This window comes from Triturus cristatus, chromosome 9 (assembly GCF_964204655.1).
Source record: "Triturus cristatus chromosome 9, aTriCri1.1, whole genome shotgun sequence".
NCBI lineage: Eukaryota > Metazoa > Chordata > Amphibia > Caudata > Salamandridae > Triturus > Triturus cristatus.
This window is the reverse complement of record NC_140592.1, coordinates 385898762-385926348: the sequence shown is the minus strand read 5'-3', so window position 1 is coordinate 385926348 and position 27587 is coordinate 385898762.

Sequence of the window (27587 nt, the reverse complement as noted above, 5' to 3'; positions counted from 1 at the left end):
TTTTAATGTTTAATTTTTTGAGTGCAAATGACTATTCCGTGTAAATTATCACTTTTGGAACAAAAATAAGTGTGTTTAAGTCACTTTAATGCCTGAAATTGGTCAAAATAGAAGCTTCTGAATAGGAGAAAAAGTCTGTAATAATGGCAATTTTGGTCACATTGAGGCTTTAAAAAGTAGTTATTCAACATGAGGCACATTCCAAATGACATTTTGAATCAATTTTTCTACAGTCCAAAAAATCAGTTTTCTGATGAAAAACGATGACCCGTGACCTGCCGAAATTTCTCCAGATTGTCAGAAATGGAAATTTTTTAATGTTTAATTTTTTGACTGCAAATGACTATTCCATGTAAATTATCACTTTTGGAACACAAATAAGTGTTTTTAGAGTTACTTTAATGCCTGAAATTGGTCGAAATAGAAGCTTCTGAATAGGAGAAAAAGTCTATAATAATGGCAATTTTGGTCACATTGAGGCTTTAAAAAGAAGTTATTCAACATGAGGCACATTCCAAATGACATTTTGAATCAATTTTTCTACAGTCCAAAAAATCAGTTTTCTGATGAAAAACGATGACCCGTGACCTGTCGAAATTTCTCCAGATTGTCAGAAATGGAAATTTTTTAATGTTTAATTTTTTGACTGCAAATGACTATTCCATGTAAATTATCACTTTTGGAACAAAAATAAGTGTATTTAGAGTTACATTAATGCCTGAAATTGGTCGAAATAGAAGCTTCTGAATAGGAGAAAAAGTCTATAATAATGGCAATTTTGGTCACATTGAGGCTTTAAAAAGAAGGTATTCAACATGAGGCACATTCCAAATGACATTTTGAATCAATTTTTCTACAGTCCAAAAAATCAATTTTCTGATGAAAAACGATGACCAGTGACCTGCCGAAATTTCTCCAGATTGTCAGAAATGGAAATTTTTTAATGTTTAATTTTTTGACTGCAAATGACTATTCCATGTAAATTATCACTTTTGGAACAAAAATAAGTGTATTTAGAGTTACTTTAATGCCTGAAATAGGTCGAAATAGAAGCTTCTGAATAGGAGAAAAAGTCTATAATAATGGCAATTTTGGTCACATTGAGGCTTTAAAAAGAAGTTATTCAACATGAGGCACATTCCAAATGACATTTTGAATCAATTTTTCTACAGTCCAAAAAATCAATTTTCTGATGAAAAACAATGACCCGTGACCTGTCGAAATTTCTCCAGATGGTCAGAAATGTAAATTTTTTAATGTTTAATTTTTTGACTGCAAATGACTATTCCATGTAAATTATCACTTTTGGAACAAAAATAAGTGTGTTTAGAGTCACTAATGCCTGAAATTGGTCAAAATAGAAGCTTCTGAATAGGAGAATAAGTCTGTAATAATGGCAATTTTGGTCACATTGAGGCTTTAAAAAGTAGTTATTCAACATGAGGCACATTCCAAATGACATTTTGAATCAATTTTTCTACAGTCCAAAAAATCAATTTTCTGATGAAAAACGATGACCCGTGACCTGTCGAAATTTCTCCAGATGGTCAGAAATGGAAATTTTTTAATGTTTAATTTTTTGACTGCAAATGACTATTCCGTGTAAATTATCACATTTGGAACAAAAATAAGTGTGTTAAGTCACTTTAATGCCTGAAATTGGTCGAAATAGAAGCTTCTGAATAGGAGAAAAAGTCTGTAATAATGGCAATTTTGGTCACATTGAGGCTTTAAAAAGTAGTTATTCAACATGAGGCACATTCCAAATGACATTTTGCATCAATTTTTCTACAGTCCAAAAAATCAATTTTCTGATGAAAAACGATGACCCGTGACCTGTCGAAATTTCTCCAGATTGTCAGAAATGGAAATTTTTTAATGTTTAATTTTTTGACTGCAAATGACTATTCCACGTAAATTATCACTTTTGGAACACAAATAAGTGTTTTTAGAGTTACTTTAATGCCTGAAATTGGTCGAAATAGAAGCTTCTGAATAGGAGAAAAAGTCTATAATAATGGCAATTTTGGTCACATTGAGGCTTTAAAAAGAAGTTATTCAACATGAGGCACATTCCAAATGACATTTTGAATCAATTTTTCTACAGTCCAAAAAATCAGTTTTCTGATGAAAAACGATGACCCGTGACCTGTCGAAATTTCTCCAGATTGTCAGAAATGGAAATTTTTTAATGTTTAATTTTTTGACTGCAAATGACTATTCCATGTAAATTATCACTTTTGGAACAAAAATAAGTGTATTTAGAGTTACATTAATGCCTGAAATTGGTCGAAATAGAAGCTTCTGAATAGGAGAAAAAGTCTATAATAATGGCAATTTTGGTCACATTGAGGCTTTAAAAAGAAGTTATTCAACATGAGGCACATTCCAAATGACATTTTGAATCAATTTTTCTACAGTCCAAAAAATCAATTTTCTGATGAAAAACAATGACCCGTGACCTGTCCAAATTTCTCCAGATGGTCAGAAATGTAAATTTTTTAATGTTTAATTTTTTGACTGCAAATGACTATTCCATGTAAATTATCACTTTTGGAACAAAAATAAGTGTGTTTAGAGTCACTAATGCCTGAAATTGGTCAAAATATAAGCTTCTGAATAGGAGAATAAGTCTGTAATAATGGCAATTTGGTCACATTGAGGCTTTAAAAAGTAGTTATTCAACATGAGGCACATTCCAAATGACATTTTGAATAAATTTTTCTACATTCCAAAAAATCAATTTTCTGATGAAAAACGATGACCCGTGACCTGTCAAAATTTCTTCAGATGGTCAGAAATTGAATTTTTTTTAATGTTTAATTTTATGACTGCAAATGACAATTCCATGTAAATTATCACTTTTGGAATAAAAATAAGTGTGTTTAGAGTCACTTTAATGCCTGAAATTGGTCGAAATAGAAGCTTCTGAATAGGAGAAAAAGTCTGTAATAATGGCAATTTTGGTCACATTGAGGCTTTAAAAAGTAGTTATTCAACATGAGGCACATTCCAAATGACATTTTGAATCAATTTTTCTACAGTCCAAAAAATCAATTTTCTGATGAAAAACGATGACCCGTGACCTGTTGAAATTTCTCCAGATGGTCAGAAATGGAAATTTTTTAATGTTTAATTTTTTGACTGCAAATGACTATTCCGTGTAAATTATCACTTTTGGAACAAAAATAAGTGTGTTTAAGTCACTTTAATGCCTGAAATTGGTCGAAATAGAAGCTTCTGAATAGGAGAAAAAGTCTGTAATAATGGCAATTTTGGTCACATTGAGGCTTTAAAAAGAAGTTATTCAACATGAGGCACATTCCAAATGACATTTTGAATCAATTTTTCTACAGTCCAAAAAATCAGTTTTCTGATGAAAAACGATGACCCGTGACCTGCCGAAATTTCTCCAGATTGTCAGAAAAGGAAATTTTTTAATGTTTAATTTTTTTACTGCAAATGACTATTCCATGTAAATTATCACTTTTGGAACAAAAATAAGTGTATTTAGAGTTACTTTAATGCCTGAAATAGGTCGAAATGGAAGCTTCTGAATAGGAGAAAAAGTCTATAATAATGGCAATTTTGGTCACATTGAGGCTTTAAAAAGAAGTTATTCAACATGAGGCACATTCCAAATGACATTTTGAATCAATTTTTCTACAGTCCAAAAAATCAATTTTCCGATGAAAAACAATGACCCGTGACCTGTCGAAATTTCTCCAGATGGTCAGAAATGTAAATTTTTTAATGTTTAATTTTTTGACTGCAAATGACTATTCCATGTAAATTATCACTTTTGGAACAAAAATAAGTGTGTTTAGAGTCACTAATGCCTGAAATTGGTCAAAATAGAAGCTTCTGAATAGGAGAAAAAGTCTGTAATAATGGCAATTTTGGTCACATTGAGGCTTTAAAAAGAAGTTATTCAACATGAGGCACATTCCAAATGACATTTTGAATCAATTTTTCTACAGTCCAAAAAATCAATTTTCTGATGAAAAACGATGACCCGTGACCTGTCAAAATTTCTTCAGATGGTCAGAAATTGAATTTTTTGTAATGTTTAATTTTATGACTGCAAATGACTATTCCATGTAAATGATCACTTTTGGAATAAAAATAAGTGTGTTTAGAGTCACTTTAATGCCTGAAATTGGTCGAAATAGAAGCTTCTGAATAGGAGAAAAAGTCTGTAATAATGGCAATTTTGGTCACATTGAGGCTTTAAAAAGTAGTTATTCAACATGAGGCACATTCCAAATGACATTTTGAATCAATTTTTCTACAGTCCAAAAAATCAATTTTCTGATGAAAAACGATGACCCGTGACCTGTCGAAATTTCTCCAGATGGTCAGAAATGGAAATTTTTTAATGTTTAATTTTTTGACTGCAAATGACTATTCCGTGTAAATTATCACTTTTGGAACAAAAATAAGTGTGTTTAAGTCACTTTAATGCCTGAAATTGGTCGAAATAGAAGCTTCTGAATAGGAGAAAAAGTCTGTAATAATGGCAATTTTGGTCACATTGAGGCTTTAAAAAGTAGTTATTCAACATGAGGCACATTCCAAATGACATTTTGCATCAATTTTTCTACAGTCCAAAAAATCAATTTTCTGATGAAAAACGATGACCCGTGACCTGTCGAAATTTCTCCAGATTGTCAGAAATGGAAATTTTTTAATGTTTAATTTTTTGACTGCAAATGACTATTCCACGTAAATTATCACTTTTGGAACACAAATAAGTGTTTTTAGAGTTACTTTAATGCCTGAAATTGGTCGAAATAGAAGCTTCTGAATAGGAGAAAAAGTCTATAATAATGGCAATTTTGGTCACATTGAGGCTTTAAAAAGAAGTTATTCAACATGAGGCACATTCCAAATGACATTTTGAATCAATTTTTCTACAGTCCAAAAAATCAGTTTTCTGATGAAAAACGATGACCCGTGACCTGTCGAAATTTCTCCAGATTGTCAGAAATGGAAATTTTTTAATGTTTAATTTTTTGACTGCAAATGACTATTCCATGTAAATTATCACTTTTGGAACAAAAATAAGTGTATTTAGAGTTACTTTAATGCCTGAAATAGGTCGAAATAGAAGCTTCTGAATAGGAGAAAAAGTCTATAATAATGGCAATTTTGGTCACATTGAGGCTTTAAAAAGAAGTTATTCAACATGAGGCACATTCCAAATGACATTTTGAATCAATTTTTCTACAGTCCAAAAAATCAATTTTCTGACGAAAAACAATGACCCGTGACCTGTCAAAATTTCTCCAGATGGTCAGAAATGTAAATTTTTTAATGTTTAATTTTTTGACTGCAAATGACTATTCCATGTAAATTATCACTTTTGGAACAAAAATAAGTGTGTTTAAGTCACTTTAATGCCTGAAATTGGTCGAAATAGAAGCTTCTGAATAGGAGAAAAAGTCTATAATAATGGCAATTTTGGTCACATTGAGGCTTTAAAAAGAAGTTATTCAACATGAGGCACATTCCAAATGACATTTTGAATCAATTTTTCTACAGTCCAAAAAATCAATTTTCTGATGAAAAACAATGACCCGTGACCTGTCCAAATTTCTCCAGATGGTCAGAAATGTAAATTTTTTAATGTTTAATTTTTTGACTGCAAATGACTATTCCATGTAAATTATCACTTTTGGAACAAAAATAAGTGTATTTAGAGTTACTTTAATGCCTGAAATAGGTCGAAATAGAAGCTTCTGAATAGGAGAAAAAGTCTATAATAATGGCAATTTTGGTCACATTGAGGCTTTAAAAAGAAGTTATTCAACATGAGGCACATTCCAAATGACATTTTGAATCAATTTTTCTACAGTCTAAAAAATCAATTTTCTGATGAAAAACGATGACCCGTGACCTGTCGAAATTTCTCCAGATGGTCAGAAATGGAAATTTTTTAATGTTTAATTTTTTGAGTGCAAATGACTATTCCGTGTAAATTATCACTTTTGGAACAAAAATAAGTGTGTTTAAGTCACTTTAATGCCTGAAATTGGTCAAAATAGAAGCTTCTGAATAGGAGAAAAAGTCTGTAATAATGGCAATTTTGGTCACATTGAGGCTTTAAAAAGTAGTTATTCAACATGAGGCACATTCCAAATGACATTTTGAATCAATTTTTCTACAGTCCAAAAAATCAGTTTTCTGATGAAAAACGATGACCCGTGACCTGCCGAAATTTCTCCAGATTGTCAGAAATGGAAATTTTTTAATGTTTAATTTTTTGACTGCAAATGACTATTCCATGTAAATTATCACTTTTGGAACACAAATAAGTGTTTTTAGAGTTACTTTAATGCCTGAAATTGGTCGAAATAGAAGCTTCTGAATAGGAGAAAAAGTCTATAATAATGGCAATTTTGGTCACATTGAGGCTTTAAAAAGAAGTTATTCAACATGAGGCACATTCCAAATGACATTTTGAATCAATTTTTCTACAGTCCAAAAAATCAGTTTTCTGATGAAAAACGATGACCCGTGACCTGTCGAAATTTCTCCAGATTGTCAGAAATGGAAATTTTTTAATGTTTAATTTTTTGACTGCAAATGACTATTCCATGTAAATTATCACTTTTGGAACAAAAATAAGTGTATTTAGAGTTACATTAATGCCTGAAATTGGTCGAAATAGAAGCTTCTGAATAGGAGAAAAAGTCTATAATAATGGCAATTTTGGTCACATTGAGGCTTTAAAAAGAAGGTATTCAACATGAGGCACATTCCAAATGACATATTGAATCAATTTTTCTACATTCCAAAAAATCAATTTTCTGATGAAAAACGATGACCAGTGACCTGCCGAAATTTCTCCAGATTGTCAGAAATGGAAATTTTTTAATGTTTAATTTTTTGACTGCAAATGACTATTCCATGTAAATTATCACTTTTGGAACAAAAATAAGTGTATTTAGAGTTACTTTAATGCCTGAAATAGGTCGAAATAGAAGCTTCTGAATAGGAGAAAAAGTCTATAATAATGGCAATTTTGGTCACATTGAGGCTTTAAAAAGAAGTTATTCAACATGAGGCACATTCCAAATGACATTTTGAATCAATTTTTCTACAGTCCAAAAAATCAATTTTCTGATGAAAAACAATGACCCGTGACCTGTCGAAATTTCTCCAGATGGTCAGAAATGTAAATTTTTTAATGTTTAATTTTTTGACTGCAAATGACTATTCCATGTAAATTATCACTTTTGGAACAAAAATAAGTGTGTTTAGAGTCACTAATGCCTGAAATTGGTCAAAATAGAAGCTTCTGAATAGGAGAATAAGTCTGTAATAATGGCAATTTTGGTCACATTGAGGCTTTAAAAAGTAGTTATTCAACATGAGGCACATTCCAAATGACATTTTGAATCAATTTTTCTACAGTCCAAAAAATCAATTTTCTGATGAAAAACGATGACCCGTGACCTGTCAAAATTTCTTCAGATGGTCAGAAATTGAATTTTTTGTAATGTTTAATTTTATGACTGCAAATGACTATTCCATGTAAATGATCACTTTTGGAATAAAAATAAGTGTGTTTAGAGTCACTTTAATGCCTGAAATTGGTCGAAATAGAAGCTTCTGAATAGGAGAAAAAGTCTGTAATAATGGCAATTTTGGTCACATTGAGGCTTTAAAAAGTAGTTATTCAACATGAGGCACATTCCAAATGACATTTTGAATCAATTTTTCTACAGTCCAAAAAATCAATTTTCTGATGAAAAACGATGACCCGTGACCTGTCGAAATTTCTCCAGATGGTCAGAAATGGAAATTTTTTAATGTTTAATTTTTTGACTGCAAATGACTATTCCGTGTAAATTATCACATTTGGAACAAAAATAAGTGTGTTTAAGTCACTTTAATGCCTGAAATTGGTCGAAATAGAAGCTTCTGAATAGGAGAAAAAGTCTGTAATAATGGCAATTTTGGTCACATTGAGGCTTTAAAAAGTAGTTATTCAACATGAGGCACATTCCAAATGACATTTTGCATCAATTTTTCTACAGTCCAAAAAATCAATTTTCTGATGAAAAACGATGACCCGTGACCTGTCGAAATTTCTCCAGATTGTCAGAAATGGAAATTTTTTAATGTTTAATTTTTTGACTGCAAATGACTATTCCACGTAAATTATCACTTTTGGAACACAAATAAGTGTTTTTAGAGTTACTTTAATGCCTGAAATTGGTCGAAATAGAAGCTTCTGAATAGGAGAAAAAGTCTATAATAATGGCAATTTTGGTCACATTGAGGCTTTAAAAAGAAGTTATTCAACATGAGGCACATTCCAAATGACATTTTGAATCAATTTTTCTACAGTCCAAAAAATCAATTTTCTGATGAAAAACAATGACCCGTGACCTGTCCAAATTTCTCCAGATGGTCAGAAATGTAAATTTTTTAATGTTTAATTTTTTGACTGCAAATGACTATTCCATGTAAATTATCACTTTTGGAACAAAAATAAGTGTTTAGAGTCACTAATGCCTGAAATTGGTCAAAATATAAGCTTCTGAATAGGAGAATAAGTCTGTAATAATGGCAATTTGGTCACATTGAGGCTTTAAAAAGTAGTTATTCAACATGAGGCACATTCCAAATGACATTTTGAATAAATTTTTCTACATTCCAAAAAATCAATTTTCTGATGAAAAACGATGACCCGTGACCTGTCAAAATTTCTTCAGATGGTCAGAAATTGAATTTTTTTTAATGTTTAATTTTATGACTGCAAATGACAATTCCATGTAAATTATCACTTTTGGAATAAAAATAAGTGTGTTTAGAGTCACTTTAATGCCTGAAATTGGTCGAAATAGAAGCTTCTGAATAGGAGAAAAAGTCTGTAATAATGGCAATTTTGGTCACATTGAGGCTTTAAAAAGTAGTTATTCAACATGAGGCACATTCCAAATGACATTTTGAATCAATTTTTCTACAGTCCAAAAAATCAATTTTCTGATGAAAAACGATGACCCGTGACCTGTTGAAATTTCTCCAGATGGTCAGAAATGGAAATTTTTTAATGTTTAATTTTTTGACTGCAAATGACTATTCCGTGTAAATTATCACTTTTGGAACAAAAATAAGTGTGTTTAAGTCACTTTAATGCCTGAAATTGGTCGAAATAGAAGCTTCTGAATAGGAGAAAAAGTCTGTAATAATGGCAATTTTGGTCACATTGAGGCTTTAAAAAGAAGTTATTCAACATGAGGCACATTCCAAATGACATTTTGAATCAATTTTTCTACAGTCCAAAAAATCAGTTTTCTGATGAAAAACGATGACCCGTGACCTGCCGAAATTTCTCCAGATTGTCAGAAAAGGAAATTTTTTAATGTTTAATTTTTTTACTGCAAATGACTATTCCATGTAAATTATCACTTTTGGAACAAAAATAAGTGTATTTAGAGTTACTTTAATGCCTGAAATAGGTCGAAATGGAAGCTTCTGAATAGGAGAAAAAGTCTATAATAATGGCAATTTTGGTCACATTGAGGCTTTAAAAAGAAGTTATTCAACATGAGGCACATTCCAAATGACATTTTGAATCAATTTTTCTACAGTCCAAAAAATCAATTTTCCGATGAAAAACAATGACCCGTGACCTGTCGAAATTTCTCCAGATGGTCAGAAATGTAAATTTTTTAATGTTTAATTTTTTGACTGCAAATGACTATTCCATGTAAATTATCACTTTTGGAACAAAAATAAGTGTGTTTAGAGTCACTAATGCCTGAAATTGGTCAAAATAGAAGCTTCTGAATAGGAGAAAAAGTCTGTAATAATGGGAATTTTGGTCACATTGAGGCTTTAAAAAGAAGTTATTCAACATGAGGCACATTCCAAATGACATTTTGAATCAATTTTTCTACAGTCCAAAAAATCAGTTTTCTGATGAAAAACGATGACCCGTGACCTGCCGAAATTTCTCCAGATTGTCAGAAATGGAAATTTTTTAATGTTTAATTTTTTGACTGCAAATGACTATTCCATGTAAATTATCACTTTTGGAACAAAAATAAGTGTATTTAGAGTTACTTTAATGCCTGAAATAGGTCGAAATAGAAGCTTCTGAATAGGAGAAAAAGTCTATAATAATGGCAATTTTTCGTCACATTGAGGCTTTAAAAAGAAGTTATTCAACATGAGGCACATTCCAAATGACATTTTGAATCAATTTTTCTACAGTCCAAAAAATCAATTTTCTGATGAAAAACGATGACCCGTGACCTGTCGAAATTTCTCCAGATGGTCAGAAATGGAAATTTTTTAATGTTTAATTTTTTGAGTGCAAATGACTATTCCGTGTAAATTATCACTTTTGGAACAAAAATAAGTGTGTTTAAGTCACTTTAATGCCTGAAATTTGTCAAAATAGAAGCTTCTGAATAGGAGAAAAAGTCTGTAATAATGGCAATTTTGGTCACATTGAGGCTTTAAAAAGTAGTTATTCAACATGAGGCACATTCCAAATGACATTTTGCATCAATTTTTCTACAGTCCAAAAAATCAATTTTCTGATGAAAAACGATGACCCGTGACCTGTCGAAATTTCTCCAGATTGTCAGAAATGGAAATTTTTTAATGTTTAATTTTTTGACTGCAAATGACTATTCCACGTAAATTATCACTTTTGGAACACAAATAAGTGTTTTTAGAGTTACTTTAATGCCTGAAATTGGTCGAAATAGAAGCTTCTGAATAGGAGAAAAAGTCTATAATAATGGCAATTTTGGTCACATTGAGGCTTTAAAAAGAAGTTATTCAACATGAGGCACATTCCAAATGACATTTTGAATCAATTTTTCTACAGTCCAAAAAATCAGTTTTCTGATGAAAAACGATGACCCGTGACCTGTCGAAATTTCTCCAGATTGTCAGAAATGGAAATTTTTTAATGTTTAATTTTTTGACTGCAAATGACTATTCCATGTAAATTATCACTTTTGGAACAAAAATAAGTGTATTTAGAGTTACATTAATGCCTGAAATTGGTCGAAATAGAAGCTTCTGAATAGGAGAAAAAGTCTATAATAATGGCAATTTTGGTCACATTGAGGCTTTAAAAAGAAGTTATTCAACATGAGGCACATTCCAAATGACATTTTGAATCAATTTTTCTACAGTCCAAAAAATCAATTTTCTGATGAAAAACAATGACCCGTGACCTGTCCAAATTTCTCCAGATGGTCAGAAATGTAAATTTTTTAATGTTTAATTTTTTGACTGCAAATGACTATTCCATGTAAATTATCACTTTTGGAACAAAAATAAGTGTTTAGAGTCACTAATGCCTGAAATTGGTCAAAATATAAGCTTCTGAATAGGAGAATAAGTCTGTAATAATGGCAATTTGGTCACATTGAGGCTTTAAAAAGTAGTTATTCAACATGAGGCACATTCCAAATGACATTTTGAATAAATTTTTCTACATTCCAAAAAATCAATTTTCTGATGAAAAACGATGACCCGTGACCTGTCAAAATTTCTTCAGATGGTCAGAAATTGAATTTTTTTTAATGTTTAATTTTATGACTGCAAATGACAATTCCATGTAAATTATCACTTTTGGAATAAAAATAAGTGTGTTTAGAGTCACTTTAATGCCTGAAATTGGTCGAAATAGAAGCTTCTGAATAGGAGAAAAAGTCTGTAATAATGGCAATTTTGGTCACATTGAGGCTTTAAAAAGTAGTTATTCAACATGAGGCACATTCCAAATGACATTTTGAATCAATTTTTCTACAGTCCAAAAAATCAATTTTCTGATGAAAAACGATGACCCGTGACCTGTTGAAATTTCTCCAGATGGTCAGAAATGGAAATTTTTTAATGTTTAATTTTTTGACTGCAAATGACTATTCCGTGTAAATTATCACTTTTGGAACAAAAATAAGTGTGTTTAAGTCACTTTAATGCCTGAAATTGGTCGAAATAGAAGCTTCTGAATAGGAGAAAAAGTCTGTAATAATGGCAATTTTGGTCACATTGAGGCTTTAAAAAGAAGTTATTCAACATGAGGCACATTCCAAATGACATTTTGAATCAATTTTTCTACAGTCCAAAAAATCAGTTTTCTGATGAAAAACGATGACCCGTGACCTGCCGAAATTTCTCCAGATTGTCAGAAAAGGAAATTTTTTAATGTTTAATTTTTTTACTGCAAATGACTATTCCATGTAAATTATCACTTTTGGAACAAAAATAAGTGTATTTAGAGTTACTTTAATGCCTGAAATAGGTCGAAATGGAAGCTTCTGAATAGGAGAAAAAGTCTATAATAATGGCAATTTTGGTCACATTGAGGCTTTAAAAAGAAGTTATTCAACATGAGGCACATTCCAAATGACATTTTGAATCAATTTTTCTACAGTCCAAAAAATCAATTTTCCGATGAAAAACAATGACCCGTGACCTGTCGAAATTTCTCCAGATGGTCAGAAATGTAAATTTTTTAATGTTTAATTTTTTGACTGCAAATGACTATTCCATGTAAATTATCACTTTTGGAACAAAAATAAGTGTGTTTAGAGTCACTAATGCCTGAAATTGGTCAAAATAGAAGCTTCTGAATAGGAGAAAAAGTCTGTAATAATGGCAATTTTGGTCACATTGAGGCTTTAAAAAGAAGTTATTCAACATGAGGCACATTCCAAATGACATTTTGAATCAATTTTTCTACAGTCCAAAAAATCAGTTTTCTGATGAAAAACGATGACCCGTGACCTGCCGAAATTTCTCCAGATTGTCAGAAATGGAAATTTTTTAATGTTTAATTTTTTGACTGCAAATGACTATTCCATGTAAATTATCACTTTTGGAACAAAAATAAGTGTATTTAGAGTTACTTTAATGCCTGAAATAGGTCGAAATAGAAGCTTCTGAATAGGAGAAAAAGTCTATAATAATGGCAATTTTTCGTCACATTGAGGCTTTAAAAAGAAGTTATTCAACATGAGGCACATTCCAAATGACATTTTGAATCAATTTTTCTACAGTCCAAAAAATCAATTTTCTGATGAAAAACGATGACCCGTGACCTGTCGAAATTTCTCCAGATGGTCAGAAATGGAAATTTTTTAATGTTTAATTTTTTGAGTGCAAATGACTATTCCGTGTAAATTATCACTTTTGGAACAAAAATAAGTGTGTTTAAGTCACTTTAATGCCTGAAATTTGTCAAAATAGAAGCTTCTGAATAGGAGAAAAAGTCTGTAATAATGGCAATTTTGGTCACATTGAGGCTTTAAAAAGTAGTTATTCAACATGAGGCACATTCCAAATGACATTTTGAATCAATTTTTCTACAGTCCAAAAAATCAGTTTTCTGATGAAAAACGATGACCCGTGACCTGTCGAAATTTCTCCAGATTGTCAGAAATGGAAATTTTTTAATGTTTAATTTTTTGACTGCAAATGACTATTCCATGTAAATTATCACTTTTGGAACAAAAATAAGTGTATTTAGAGTTACATTAATGCCTGAAATAGGTCGAAATAGAAGCTTCTGAATAGGAGAAAAAGTCTATAATAATGGCAATTTTGGTCACATTGAGGCTTTAAAAAGAAGTTATTCAACATGAGGCACATTCCAAATGACATTTTGAATCAATTTTTCTACAGTCCAAAAAATCAATTTTCTGATGAAAAACAATGACCCGTGACCTGTCGAAATTTCTCCAGATGGTCAGAAATGTAAATTTTTTAATGTTTAATTTTTTGACTGCAAATGACTATTCCATGTAAATTATCACTTTTGGAACAAAAATAAGTGTGTTTAGAGTCACTAATGCCTGAAATTGGTCAAAATAGAAGCTTCTGAATAGGAGAATAAGTCTGTAATAATGGCAATTTTGGTCACATTGAGGCTTTAAAAAGTAGTTATTCAACATGAGGCACATTCCAAATGACATTTTGAATCAATTTTTCTACAGTCCAAAAAATCAATTTTCTGATGAAAAACGATGACCCGTGACCTGTCAAAATTTCTTCAGATGGTCAGAAATTGAATTTTTTTTAATGTTTAATTTTATGACTGCAAATGACTATTCCATGTAAATGATCACTTTTGGAATATAAATAAGTGTGTTTAGAGTCACTTTAATGCCTGAAATTGGTCGAAATAGAAGCTTCTGAATAGGAGAAAAAGTCTGTAATAATGGCAATTTTGGTCACATTGAGGCTTTAAAAAGAAGTTATTCAACATGAGGCACATTCCAAATGACATTTTGAATCAATTTTTCTACCGTCCAAAAAATCAGTTTTCTGATGAAAAACGATGACCCATGACCTGTCGAAATTTCTCCAGATTGTCAGAAATGGAAATTTTTTAATGTTTAATTTTTTGACTGCAAATGACTATTCCATGTAAATTATCACTTTTGGAACAAAAATAAGTGTATTTAGATTTACATTAATGCCTGAAATTGGTCGAAATAGAAGCTTCTGAATAGGAGAAAAAGTCTATAATAATGGCAATTTTGGTCACATTGAGGCTTTAAAAAGAAGTTATTCAACATGAGGCACATTCCAAATGACATTTTGAATCAATTTTTCTACAGTCCAAAAAATCAGTTTTCTGATGAAAAACGATGACCCGTGACCTGTCGAAATTTCTCCAGATTGTCAGAAATGGAAATTTTTTAATGTTTAATTTTTTGACTGCAAATGACTATTCCATGTAAATTATCACTTTTGGAACAAAAATAAGTGTATTTAGAGTTACATTAATGCCTGAAATTGGTCGAAATAGAAGCTTCTGAATAGGAGAAAAAGTCTATAATAATGGCAATTTTGGTCACATTGAGGCTTTAAAAAGAAGTTATTCAACATGAGGCACATTCCAAATGACATTTTGAATCAATTTTTCTACAGTCCAAAAAATCAATTTTCTGATGAAAAACAATGACCCGTGACCTGTCGAAATTTCTCCAGATGGTCAGAAATTGAAATTTTTTAATGTTTAATTTTTTGACTGCAAATGACTATTCCATGTAAATTATCACTTTTGGAACAAAAATAAGTGTGTTTAGAGTCACTAATGCCTGAAATTGGTCAAAATAGAAGCTTCTGAATAGGAGAATAAGTCTGTAATAATGGCAATTTTGGTCACATTGAGGCTTTAAAAAGAAGGTATTCAACATGAGGCACATTCCAAATGACATTTTGAATCAATTTTTCTACAGTCCAAAAAATCAATTTTCTGATGAAAAACGATGACCAGTGACCTGCCGAAATTTCTCCAGATTGTCAGAAATGGAAATTTTTTAATGTTTAATTTTTTGACTGCAAATGACTATTCCATGTAAATTATCACTTTTGGAACAAAAATAAGTGTTTTTAGAGTTACTTTAATGCCTGAAATTGGTCGAAATAGAAGCTTCTGAATAGGAGAAAAAGTCTATAATAATGGCAATTTTGGTCACATTGAGGCTTTAAAAAGAAGTTATTCAACATGAGGCACATTCCAAATGACATTTTGAATCAATTTTTCTACAGTCCAAAAAATCAGTTTTCTGATGAAAAACGATGACCCGTGACCTGTCGAAATTTCTCCAGATTGTCAGAAATGGAAATTTTTTAATGTTTAATTTTTTGACTGCAAATGACTATTCCATGTAAATTATCACTTTTGGAACAAAAATAAGTGTATTTAGAGTTACATTAATGCCTGAAATTGGTCGAAATAGAAGCTTCTGAATAGGAGAAAAAGTCTATAATAATGGCAATTTTGGTCACATTGAGGCTTTAAAAAGAAGGTATTCAACATGAGGCACATTCCAAATGACATTTTGAATCAATTTTTCTACAGTCCAAAAAATCAATTTTCTGATGAAAAACGATGACCAGTGACCTGCCGAAATTTCTCCAGATTGTCAGAAATGGAAATTTTTTAATGTTTAATTTTTTGACTGCAAATGACTATTCCATGTAAATTATCACTTTTGGAACAAAAATAAGTGTATTTAGAGTTACTTTAATGCCTGAAATAGGTCGAAATAGAAGCTTCTGAATAGGAGAAAAAGTCTATAATAATGGCAATTTTGGTCACATTGAGGCTTTAAAAAGAAGTTATTCAACATGAGGCACATTCCAAATGACATTTTGAATCAATTTTTCTACAGTCCAAAAAATCAATTTTCTGATGAAAAACAATGACCCGTGACCTGTCGAAATTTCTCCAGATGGTCAGAAATGTAAATTTTTTAATGTTTAATTTTTTGACTGCAAATGACTATTCCATGTAAATTATCACTTTTGGAACAAAAATAAGTGTGTTTAGAGTCACTAATGCCTGAAATTGGTCAAAATAGAAGCTTCTGAATAGGAGAATAAGTCTGTAATAATGGCAATTTTGGTCACATTGAGGCTTTAAAAAGTAGTTATTCAACATGAGGCACATTCCAAATGACATTTTGAATCAATTTTTCTACAGTCCAAAAAATCAATTTTCTGATGAAAAACGATGACCCGTGACCTGTCAAAATTTCTTCAGATGGTCAGAAATTGAATTTTTTGTAATGTTTAATTTTATGACTGCAAATGACTATTCCATGTAAATGATCACTTTTGGAATAAAAATAAGTGTGTTTAGAGTCACTTTAATGCCTGAAATTGGTCGAAATAGAAGCTTCTGAATAGGAGAAAAAGTCTGTAATAATGGCAATTTTGGTCACATTGAGGCTTTAAAAAGTAGTTATTCAACATGAGGCACATTCCAAATGACATTTTGAATCAATTTTTCTACAGTCCAAAAAATCAATTTTCTGATGAAAAACGATGACCCGTGACCTGTCGAAATTTCTCCAGATGGTCAGAAATGGAAATTTTTTAATGTTTAATTTTTTGACTGCAAATGACTATTCCGTGTAAATTATCACATTTGGAACAAAAATAAGTGTGTTTAAGTCACTTTAATGCCTGAAATTGGTCGAAATAGAAGCTTCTGAATAGGAGAAAAAGTCTGTAATAATGGCAATTTTGGTCACATTGAGGCTTTAAAAAGTAGTTATTCAACATGAGGCACATTCCAAATGACATTTTGCATCAATTTTTCTACAGTCCAAAAAATCAATTTTCTGATGAAAAACGATGACCCGTGACCTGTCGAAATTTCTCCAGATTGTCAGAAATGGAAATTTTTTAATGTTTAATTTTTTGACTGCAAATGACTATTCCACGTAAATTATCACTTTTGGAACACAAATAAGTGTTTTTAGAGTTACTTTAATGCCTGAAATTGGTCGAAATAGAAGCTTCTGAATAGGAGAAAAAGTCTATAATAATGGCAATTTTGGTCACATTGAGGCTTTAAAAAGAAGTTATTCAACATGAGGCACATTCCAAATGACATTTTGAATCAATTTTTCTACAGTCCAAAAAATCAGTTTTCTGATGAAAAACGATGACCCGTGACCTGTCGAAATTTCTCCAGATTGTCAGAAATGGAAATTTTTTAATGTTTAATTTTTTGACTGCAAATGACTATTCCATGTAAATTATCACTTTTGGAACAAAAATAAGTGTATTTAGAGTTACATTAATGCCTGAAATTGGTCGAAATAGAAGCTTCTGAATAGGAGAAAAAGTCTATAATAATGGCAATTTTGGTCACATTGAGGCTTTAAAAAGAAGTTATTCAACATGAGGCACATTCCAAATGACATTTTGAATCAATTTTTCTACAGTCCAAAAAATCAATTTTCTGATGAAAAACAATGACCCGTGACCTGTCCAAATTTCTCCAGATGGTCAGAAATGTAAATTTTTTAATGTTTAATTTTTTGACTGCAAATGACTATTCCATGTAAATTATCACTTTTGGAACAAAAATAAGTGTTTAGAGTCACTAATGCCTGAAATTGGTCAAAATATAAGCTTCTGAATAGGAGAATAAGTCTGTAATAATGGCAATTTGGTCACATTGAGGCTTTAAAAAGTAGTTATTCAACATGAGGCACATTCCAAATGACATTTTGAATAAATTTTTCTACATTCCAAAAAATCAATTTTCTGATGAAAAACGATGACCCGTGACCTGTCAAAATTTCTTCAGATGGTCAGAAATTGATTTTTTTTTAATGTTTAATTTTATGACTGCAAATGACAATTCCATGTAAATTATCACTTTTGGAATAAAAATAAGTGTGTTTAGAGTCACTTTAATGCCTGAAATTGGTCGAAATAGAAGCTTCTGAATAGGAGAAAAAGTCTGTAATAATGGCAATTTTGGTCACATTGAGGCTTTAAAAAGTAGTTATTCAACATGAGGCACATTCCAAATGACATTTTGAATCAATTTTTCTACAGTCCAAAAAATCAATTTTCTGATGAAAAACGATGACCCGTGACCTGTTGAAATTTCTCCAGATGGTCAGAAATGGAAATTTTTTAATGTTTAATTTTTTGACTGCAAATGACTATTCCGTGTAAATTATCACTTTTGGAACAAAAATAAGTGTGTTTAAGTCACTTTAATGCCTGAAATTGGTCGAAATAGAAGCTTCTGAATAGGAGAAAAAGTCTGTAATAATGGCAATTTTGGTCACATTGAGGCTTTAAAAAGAAGTTATTCAACATGAGGCACATTCCAAATGACATTTTGAATCAATTTTTCTACAGTCCAAAAAATCAATTTTCTGATGAAAAACGATGACCCGTGACCTGTCGAAATTTCTCCAGATGGTCAGAAATGGAAATTTTTTAATGTTTAATTTTTTGACTGCAAATGACTATTCCGTGTAAATTATCACATTTGGAACAAAAATAAGTGTGTTTAAGTCACTTTAATGCCTGAAATTGGTCGAAATAGAAGCTTCTGAATAGGAGAAAAAGTCTGTAATAATGGCAATTTTGGTCACATTGAGGCTTTAAAAAGTAGTTATTCAACATGAGGCACATTCCAAATGACATTTTGAATCAATTTTTCTACAGTCCAAAAAATCAGTTTTCTGATGAAAAACGATGACCCGTGACCTGTCGAAATTTCTCCAGATTGTCAGAAATGGAAATTTTTTAATGTTTAATTTTTTGACTGCAAATGACTATTCCATGTAAATTATCACTTTTGGAACAAAAATAAGTGTATTTAGAGTTACATTAATGCCTGAAATTGGTCGAAATAGAAGCTTCTGAATAGGAGAAAAAGTCTATAATAATGGCAATTTTGGTCACATTGAGGCTTTAAAAAGAAGTTATTCAACATGAGGCACATTCCAAATGACATTTTGAATCAATTTTTCTACAGTCCAAAAAATCAATTTTCTGATGAAAAACAATGACCCGTGACCTGTCCAAATTTCTCCAGATGGTCAGAAATGTAAATTTTTTAATGTTTAATTTTTTGACTGCAAATGACTATTCCATGTAAATTATCACTTTTGGAACAAAAATAAGTGTTTAGAGTCACTAATGCCTGAAATTGGTCAAAATATAAGCTTCTGAATAGGAGAATAAGTCTGTAATAATGGCAATTTGGTCACATTGAGGCTTTAAAAAGTAGTTATTCAACATGAGGCACATTCCAAATGACATTTTGAATAAATTTTTCTACATTCCAAAAAATCAATTTTCTGATGAAAAACGATGACCCGTGACCTGTCAAAATTTCTTCAGATGGTCAGAAATTGAATTTTTTTTAATGTTTAATTTTATGACTGCAAATGACAATTCCATGTAAATTATCACTTTTGGAATAAAAATAAGTGTGTTTAGAGTCACTTTAATGCCTGAAATTGGTCGAAATAGAAGCTTCTGAATAGGAGAAAAAGTCTGTAATAATGGCAATTTTGGTCACATTGAGGCTTTAAAAAGTAGTTATTCAACATGAGGCACATTCCAAATGACATTTTGAATCAATTTTTCTACAGTCCAAAAAATCAATTTTCTGATGAAAAACGATGACCCGTGACCTGTTGAAATTTCTCCAGATGGTCAGAAATGGAAATTTTTTAATGTTTAATTTTTTGACTGCAAATGACTATTCCGTGTAAATTATCACTTTTGGAACAAAAATAAGTGTGTTTAAGTCACTTTAATGCCTGAAATTGGTCGAAATAGAAGCTTCTGAATAGGAGAAAAAGTCTGTAATAATGGCAATTTTGGTCACATTGAGGCTTTAAAAAGAAGTTATTCAACATGAGGCACATTCCAAATGACATTTTGAATCAATTTTTCTACAGTCCAAAAAATCAGTTTTCTGATGAAAAACGATGACCCGTGACCTGCCGAAATTTCTCCAGATTGTCAGAAAAGGAAATTTTTTAATGTTTAATTTTTTTACTGCAAATGACTATTCCATGTAAATTATCACTTTTGGAACAAAAATAAGTGTATTTAGAGTTACTTTAATGCCTGAAATAGGTCGAAATGGAAGCTTCTGAATAGGAGAAAAAGTCTATAATAATGGCAATTTTGGTCACATTGAGGCTTTAAAAAGAAGTTATTCAACATGAGGCACATTCCAAATGACATTTTGAATCAATTTTTCTACAGTCCAAAAAATCAATTTTCCGATGAAAAACAATGACCCGTGACCTGTCGAAATTTCTCCAGATGGTCAGAAATGTAAATTTTTTAATGTTTAATTTTTTGACTGCAAATGACTATTCCATGTAAATTATCACTTTTGGAACAAAAATAAGTGTGTTTAGAGTCACTAATGCCTGAAATTGGTCAAAATAGAAGCTTCTGAATAGGAGAAAAAGTCTGTAATAATGGCAATTTTGGTCACATTGAGGCTTTAAAAAGAAGTTATTCAACATGAGGCACATTCCAAATGACATTTTGAATCAATTTTTCTACAGTCCAAAAAATCAATTTTCTGATGAAAAACGATGACCCGTGACCTGTCGAAATTTCTCCAGATGGTCAGAAATGGAAATTTTTTAATGTTTAATTTTTTGAGTGCAAATGACTATTCCATGTAAATTATCACTTTTGGAACAAAAATAAGTGTATTTAGAGTTACTTTAATGCCTGAAATAGGTCGAAATAGAAGCTTCTGAATAGGAGAAAAAGTCTATAATAATGGCAATTTTGGTCACATTGAGGCTTTAAAAAGAAGTTATTCAACATGAGGCACATTCCAAATGACATTTTGAATCAATTTTTCTACAGTCCAAAAAATCAGTTTTCTGATGAAAAACGATGACCCGTGACCTGTCGAAATTTCTCCAGATTGTCAGAAATGGAAATTTTTTAATGTTTAATTTTTTGACTGCAAATGACTATTCCATGTAAATTATCACTTTTGGAACAAAAATAAGTGTATTTAGAGTTACATTAATGCCTGAAATTGGTCGAAATAGAAGCTTCTGAATAGGAGAAAAAGTCTATAATAATGGCAATTTTGGTCACATTGAGGCTTTAAAAAGAAGTTATTCAACATGAGGCACATTCCAAATGACATTTTGAATCAATTTTTCTACAGTCCAAAAAATCAATTTTCTGATGAAAAACAATGACCCGTGACCTGTCGAAATTTCTCCAGATGGTCAGAAATTGAAATTTTTTAATGTTTAATTTTTTGACTGCAAATGACTATTCCATGTAAATTATCACTTTTGGAACAAAAATAAGTGTGTTTAGAGTCACTAATGCCTGAAATTGGTCAAAATAGAAGCTTCTGAATAGGAGAATAAGTCTGTAATAATGGCAATTTTGGTCACATTGAGGCTTTAAAAAGAAGGTATTCAACATGAGGCACATTCCAAATGACATTTTGAATCAATTTTTCTACAGTCCAAAAAATCAATTTTCTGATGAAAAACGATGACCAGTGACCTGCCGAAATTTCTCCAGATTGTCAGAAATGGAAATTTTTTAATGTTTAATTTTTTGACTGCAAATGACTATTCCATGTAAATTATCACTTTTGGAACAAAAATAAGTGTTTTTAGAGTTACTTTAATGCCTGAAATTGGTCGAAATAGAAGCTTCTGAATAGGAGAAAAAGTCTATAATAATGGCAATTTTGGTCACATTGAGGCTTTAAAAAGAAGTTATTCAACATGAGGCACATTCCAAATGACATTTTGAATCAATTTTTCTACAGTCCAAAAAATCAGTTTTCTGATGAAAAACGATGACCCGTGACCTGTCGAAATTTCTCCAGATTGTCAGAAATGGAAATTTTTTAATGTTTAATTTTTTGACTGCAAATGACTATTCCATGTAAATTATCACTTTTGGAACAAAAATAAGTGTATTTAGAGTTACATTAATGCCTGAAATTGGTCGAAATAGAAGCTTCTGAATAGGAGAAAAAGTCTATAATAATGGCAATTTTGGTCACATTGAGGCTTTAAAAAGAAGGTATTCAACATGAGGCACATTCCAAATGACATTTTGAATCAATTTTTCTACAGTCCAAAAAATCAATTTTCTGATGAAAAACGATGACCAGTGACCTGCCGAAATTTCTCCAGATTGTCAGAAATGGAAATTTTTTAATGTTTAATTTTTTGACTGCAAATGACTATTCCATGTAAATTATCACTTTTGGAACAAAAATAAGTGTATTTAGAGTTACTTTAATGCCTGAAATAGGTCGAAATAGAAGCTTCTGAATAGGAGAAAAAGTCTATAATAATGGCAATTTTGGTCACATTGAGGCTTTAAAAAGAAGTTATTCAACATGAGGCACATTCCAAATGACATTTTGAATCAATTTTTCTACAGTCCAAAAAATCAATTTTCTGATGAAAAACAATGACCCGTGACCTGTCGAAATTTCTCCAGATGGTCAGAAATGTAAATTTTTTAATGTTTAATTTTTTGACTGCAAATGACTATTCCATGTAAATTATCACTTTTGGAACAAAAATAAGTGTGTTTAGAGTCACTAATGCCTGAAATTGGTCAAAATAGAAGCTTCTGAATAGGAGAATAAGTCTGTAATAATGGCAATTTTGGTCACATTGAGGCTTTAAAAAGTAGTTATTCAACATGAGGCACATTCCAAATGACATTTTGAATCAATTTTTCTACAGTCCAAAAAATCAATTTTCTGATGAAAAACGATGACCCGTGACCTGTCAAAATTTCTTCAGATGGTCAGAAATTGAATTTTTTGTAATGTTTAATTTTATGACTGCAAATGACTATTCCATGTAAATGATCACTTTTGGAATAAAAATAAGTGTGTTTAGAGTCACTTTAATGCCTGAAATTGGTCGAAATAGAAGCTTCTGAATAGGAGAAAAAGTCTGTAATAATGGCAATTTTGGTCACATTGAGGCTTTAAAAAGTAGTTATTCAACATGAGGCACATTCCAAATGACATTTTGAATCAATTTTTCTACAGTCCAAAAAATCAATTTTCTGATGAAAAACGATGACCCGTGACCTGTCGAAATTTCTCCAGATGGTCAGAAATGGAAATTTTTTAATGTTTAATTTTTTGACTGCAAATGACTATTCCGTGTAAATTATCACATTTGGAACAAAAATAAGTGTGTTTAAGTCACTTTAATGCCTGAAATTGGTCGAAATAGAAGCTTCTGAATAGGAGAAAAAGTCTGTAATAATGGCAATTTTGGTCACATTGAGGCTTTAAAAAGTAGTTATTCAACATGAGGCACATTCCAAATGACATTTTGCATCAATTTTTCTACAGTCCAAAAAATCAATTTTCTGATGAAAAACGATGACCCGTGACCTGTCGAAATTTCTCCAGATTGTCAGAAATGGAAATTTTTTAATGTTTAATTTTTTGACTGCAAATGACTATTCCACGTAAATTATCACTTTTGGAACACAAATAAGTGTTTTTAGAGTTACTTTAATGCCTGAAATTGGTCGAAATAGAAGCTTCTGAATAGGAGAAAAAGTCTATAATAATGGCAATTTTGGTCACATTGAGGCTTTAAAAAGAAGTTATTCAACATGAGGCACATTCCAAATGACATTTTGAATCAATTTTTCTACAGTCCAAAAAATCAGTTTTCTGATGAAAAACGATGACCCGTGACCTGTCGAAATTTCTCCAGATTGTCAGAAATGGAAATTTTTTAATGTTTAATTTTTTGACTGCAAATGACTATTCCATGTAAATTATCACTTTTGGAACAAAAATAAGTGTATTTAGAGTTACATTAATGCCTGAAATTGGTCGAAATAGAAGCTTCTGAATAGGAGAAAAAGTCTATAATAATGGCAATTTTGGTCACATTGAGGCTTTAAAAAGAAGTTATTCAACATGAGGCACATTCCAAATGACATTTTGAATCAATTTTTCTACAGTCCAAAAAATCAATTTTCTGATGAAAAACAATGACCCGTGACCTGTCCAAATTTCTCCAGATGGTCAGAAATGTAAATTTTTTAATGTTTAATTTTTTGACTGCAAATGACTATTCCATGTAAATTATCACTTTTGGAACAAAAATAAGTGTTTAGAGTCACTAATGCCTGAAATTGGTCAAAATATAAGCTTCTGAATAGGAGAATAAGTCTGTAATAATGGCAATTTGGTCACATTGAGGCTTTAAAAAGTAGTTATTCAACATGAGGCACATTCCAAATGACATTTTGAATAAATTTTTCTACATTCCAAAAAATCAATTTTCTGATGAAAAACGATGACCCGTGACCTGTCAAAATTTCTTCAGATGGTCAGAAATTGATTTTTTTTTAATGTTTAATTTTATGACTGCAAATGACAATTCCATGTAAATTATCACTTTTGGAATAAAAATAAGTGTGTTTAGAGTCACTTTAATGCCTGAAATTGGTCGAAATAGAAGCTTCTGAATAGGAGAAAAAGTCTGTAATAATGGCAATTTTGGTCACATTGAGGCTTTAAAAAGTAGTTATTCAACATGAGGCACATTCCAAATGACATTTTGAATCAATTTTTCTACAGTCCAAAAAATCAATTTTCTGATGAAAAACGATGACCCGTGACCTGTTGAAATTTCTCCAGATGGTCAGAAATGGAAATTTTTTAATGTTTAATTTTTTGACTGCAAATGACTATTCCGTGTAAATTATCGCTTTTGGAACAAAAATAAGTGTGTTTAAGTCACTTTAATGCCTGAAATTGGTCGAAATAGAAGCTTCTGAATAGGAGAAAAAGTCTGTAATAATGGCAATTTTGGTCACATTGAGGCTTTAAAAAGAAGTTATTCAACATGAGGCACATTCCAAATGACATTTTGAATCAATTTTTCTACAGTCCAAAAAATCAATTTTCTGATGAAAAACGATGACCCGTGACCTGTCGAAATTTCTCCAGATGGTCAGAAATGGAAATTTTTTAATGTTTAATTTTTTGACTGCAAATGACTATTCCGTGTAAATTATCACATTTGGAACAAAAATAAGTGTGTTTAAGTCACTTTAATGCCTGAAATTGGTCGAAATAGAAGCTTCTGAATAGGAGAAAAAGTCTGTAATAATGGCAATTTTGGTCACATTGAGGCTTTAAAAAGTAGTTATTCAACATGAGGCACATTCCAAATGACATTTTGAATCAATTTTTCTACAGTCCAAAAAATCAGTTTTCTGATGAAAAACGATGACCCGTGACCTGTCGAAATTTCTCCAGATTGTCAGAAATGGAAATTTTTTAATGTTTAATTTTTTGACTGCAAATGACTATTCCATGTAAATTATCACTTTTGGAACAAAAATAAGTGTATTTAGAGTTACATTAATGCCTGAAATTGGTCGAAATAGAAGCTTCTGAATAGGAGAAAAAGTCTATAATAATGGCAATTTTGGTCACATTGAGGCTTTAAAAAGAAGTTATTCAACATGAGGCACATTCCAAATGACATTTTGAATCAATTTTTCTACAGTCCAAAAAATCAATTTTCTGATGAAAAACAATGACCCGTGACCTGTCCAAATTTCTCCAGATGGTCAGAAATGTAAATTTTTTAATGTTTAATTTTTTGACTGCAAATGACTATTCCATGTAAATTATCACTTTTGGAACAAAAATAAGTGTTTAGAGTCACTAATGCCTGAAATTGGTCAAAATATAAGCTTCTGAATAGGAGAATAAGTCTGTAATAATGGCAATTTGGTCACATTGAGGCTTTAAAAAGTAGTTATTCAACATGAGGCACATTCCAAATGACATTTTGAATAAATTTTTCTACATTCCAAAAAATCAATTTTCTGATGAAAAACGATGACCCGTGACCTGTCAAAATTTCTTCAGATGGTCAGAAATTGAATTTTTTTTAATGTTTAATTTTATGACTGCAAATGACAATTCCATGTAAATTATCACTTTTGGAATAAAAATAAGTGTGTTTAGAGTCACTTTAATGCCTGAAATTGGTCGAAATAGAAGCTTCTGAATAGGAGAAAAAGTCTGTAATAATGGCAATTTTGGTCACATTGAGGCTTTAAAAAGTAGTTATTCAACATGAGGCACATTCCAAATGACATTTTGAATCAATTTTTCTACAGTCCAAAAAATCAATTTTCTGATGAAAAACGATGACCCGTGACCTGTTGAAATTTCTCCAGATGGTCAGAAATGGAAATTTTTTAATGTTTAATTTTTTGACTGCAAATGACTATTCCGTGTAAATTATCACTTTTGGAACAAAAATAAGTGTGTTTAAGTCACTTTAATGCCTGAAATTGGTCGAAATAGAAGCTTCTGAATAGGAGAAAAAGTCTGTAATAATGGCAATTTTGGTCACATTGAGGCTTTAAAAAGAAGTTATTCAACATGAGGCACATTCCAAATGACATTTTGAATCAATTTTTCTACAGTCCAAAAAATCAGTTTTCTGATGAAAAACGATGACCCGTGACCTGCCGAAATTTCTCCAGATTGTCAGAAAAGGAAATTTTTTAATGTTTAATTTTTTTACTGCAAATGACTATTCCATGTAAATTATCACTTTTGGAACAAAAATAAGTGTATTTAGAGTTACTTTAATGCCTGAAATAGGTCGAAATGGAAGCTTCTGAATAGGAGAAAAAGTCTATAATAATGGCAATTTTGGTCACATTGAGGCTTTAAAAAGAAGTTATTCAACATGAGGCACATTCCAAATGACATTTTGAATCAATTTTTCTACAGTCCAAAAAATCAATTTTCCGATGAAAAACAATGACCCGTGACCTGTCGAAATTTCTCCAGATGGTCAGAAATGTAAATTTTTTAATGTTTAATTTTTTGACTGCAAATGACTATTCCATGTAAATTATCACTTTTGGAACAAAAATAAGTGTGTTTAGAGTCACTAATGCCTGAAATTGGTCAAAATAGAAGCTTCTGAATAGGAGAAAAAGTCTGTAATAATGGCAATTTTGGTCACATTGAGGCTTTAAAAAGAAGTTATTCAACATGAGGCACATTCCAAATGACATTTTGAATCAATTTTTCTACAGTCCAAAAAATCAATTTTCTGATGAAAAACGATGACCCGTGACCTGTCGAAATTTCTCCAGATGGTCAGAAATGGAAATTTTTTAATGTTTAATTTTTTGAGTGCAAATGACTATTCCATGTAAATTATCACTTTTGGAACAAAAATAAGTGTATTTAGAGTTACTTTAATGCCTGAAATAGGTCG